Source organism: Mastomys coucha, unplaced genomic scaffold (assembly GCF_008632895.1).
Source record: "Mastomys coucha isolate ucsf_1 unplaced genomic scaffold, UCSF_Mcou_1 pScaffold23, whole genome shotgun sequence".
Taxonomy (NCBI): Eukaryota; Metazoa; Chordata; class Mammalia; order Rodentia; family Muridae; genus Mastomys; species Mastomys coucha.
In genome coordinates, this window is record NW_022196906.1 from 82,818,591 (window position 1) to 82,820,847 (window position 2,257).

At 41.4% G+C, this 2,257-nt stretch overlaps 1 protein-coding gene across 2 annotated transcripts in view; it reads right to left on the minus strand.

The window, feature by feature from the left end:
* Positions 1–2,257, minus strand: part of Snx14 (sorting nexin 14) — a 62,503-nt gene that overhangs the window by 13,391 nt on the left and 46,855 nt on the right. The window lies entirely within an intron of this gene.

Genomic DNA, 2,257 nt, shown 5'->3' on the forward strand with positions numbered 1-2,257 from the left:
AAAAAAAAAAAAAAAAAAAAAAAAAAAAAAAAAAAACAAAAAAAAAAGAAAGAAAAAAATCCACTACTTCGTAAGCTAATAAAAAAGTTTAAATGGATGTACTCTGTATGAGTGGACAATGCTGTTCCTAAAGGCAATCAGTTATTTACAAAACATACCAGGCCTGGGACGCCTCCCTATGAACGCCTGGTCAGGGAGGTCTGAGGCCTGACACACAACAGGGGACAATGTTATTAAAAACAACATTATCAATAGTGCAGGTTGTGTACCAGAACGAGGTGCTTGCTAAGACCTTACTGCTGAAGACACAACGTGCTTTTTTTTTAATTTTTGTGTATTTTGCCTGTACATATGCATATGCACCTTGTATATGTATGCCTGATGTCCCGTAAGACCAGAAGAGGGCATCAGAAATCCTAGAACGAGTTACAGATGGTTATAAGCTACCACATGGGTACTGAGAATTGAACCCTGGGCTTTTAAAGGAGCAGTAGTGCTCTTAAACATTGAGCTATTTCTCTAACTCTGATACAACACAACACACTTTGGTTGAGGACATAGAAAAAACAACTGGGAAACTTCCTTCCTGCTGGCTAGCTTCCTAGTGCCAAACTGTGCTATGCAGGTTACTGGAAGAGAAAGGCATCAAGGGTCTTACCGAGTGCCGGATGCGCATGCTATAATGTCTACTGGCCAGGCAAGATGTACCTACCGATACAATACTGGCATGACTCTTATGCGGGTAAACAGCTACTTTTATACTGGACCAGAGGCCTGTTCCACAGGAGGGAATTTATGCCTGAGATTACAGATCAAATGAAAAGCTTATGATTGGGAGGTCAAAGGTCAAAAGTAGTAGAACCTACTACCAAGGCTTTGTTAGGTGGTTATGTTGTCAAGCCACCCTCTACATATCTGTTTATACCTGTACTTAACCTTGGTCAGAGAAGCTTCTCTTTATAGTGGGCAGTAATCAATACAGTGACGCATCACCAGTCCAAGGGATGGAATAAGAAGTGACATTGTGACTAAAGTGCTCAGCTTTCAGAGGGTCAGCTATAACAATCCCCCCCCCCATTCTGCCTGGGAGTGCAGGGAACACCATGGAAGGAAGAACATAAAGAAGAAAAGCTAGGGAACGGGGAAAAGTGCTGTGAAGTTTGTCTTCTGAACAGGGGATGGACCCTGCACTTATGAACTCACAACTGCAGTGGTTGCCTAAGTAAGATCAAGCCAGTAAAGATCCAGCGCAGATGGAGGAGATGGTGTCCCATCCATAATTGAAAAACTATTGGCAGTTGATGGCTGCAGGGTGGGGGGAGAAGAATCAGTTTTCTTTGTGAATATGGCCCTGGGTTGCTTGCTCATGCTTCAGTGGATGACTCCATACCAAAGTGTGTATGAACAGTATAAAGTGTCAGCATAAACTAGGCTCCCTGAGTTACAAAAACAAACAAACAAAAAAGATGTAAAGGTGAGAGAATAACACGGGATGTGCTGTGGGGCAGGAGAAGGGGTAGATATAATCAAGATACATTGTATGAATAAAATTGGTAAGAAATAAATTTACAACAGTTTTTAAAACATTTCAATATTATTTTGAAATAAGTGGGAATCTATTAGATAAAGCCTCACTAAAGAAATACACACTATCTTGTGAAAAAAATTTAGCATTTTGTCCATTTTAAACAAGTTTACAAACAAAATTCTAAAATAATAGATAAACTTTTTCATCAGGCTGACATTAGCAATTTTATTAACAAAACAGAGAGTTCAACCGGTTTTTCTTGAGATAGGAGGGGTTTTGTTTTGTTTTTGTTTTTTGAGACAGGGTTTCTTTGTGGAGCCCTGGCCATCCTAGAACTACCTCCATAGACAAGGCTAGTCTTGAACTCACAGAGATCTGCCTCCTGAGTGCTGGGGTTAAAGGTGTGCACCACTACCCTAGGCTCAATACAGAGGTTTAAAGTATGGCGGTAAATTATCTTCTCTCAGCCTTAAACCAAACCCCAAAGTTCTCAGAGAATGAACAGCCAAGGGAGCCATGCCCCCGACTGGCACAAGCCTGTGCACAAGCTCACACTCAAGTCCAGGCACAACTATTCAGTGAGAGTGTGTGCTCCCTTAGTTTTCTCTAATAATCACCTCATCAGGGGCTTAGGGCTTAGGGCTAAGAAGGCCTGCACCTGCATCAACTTAGAGGCAACATGAATTGTATACAGAGACCCTCCACAAGGCTTTCCCAGGATTAAAAGAT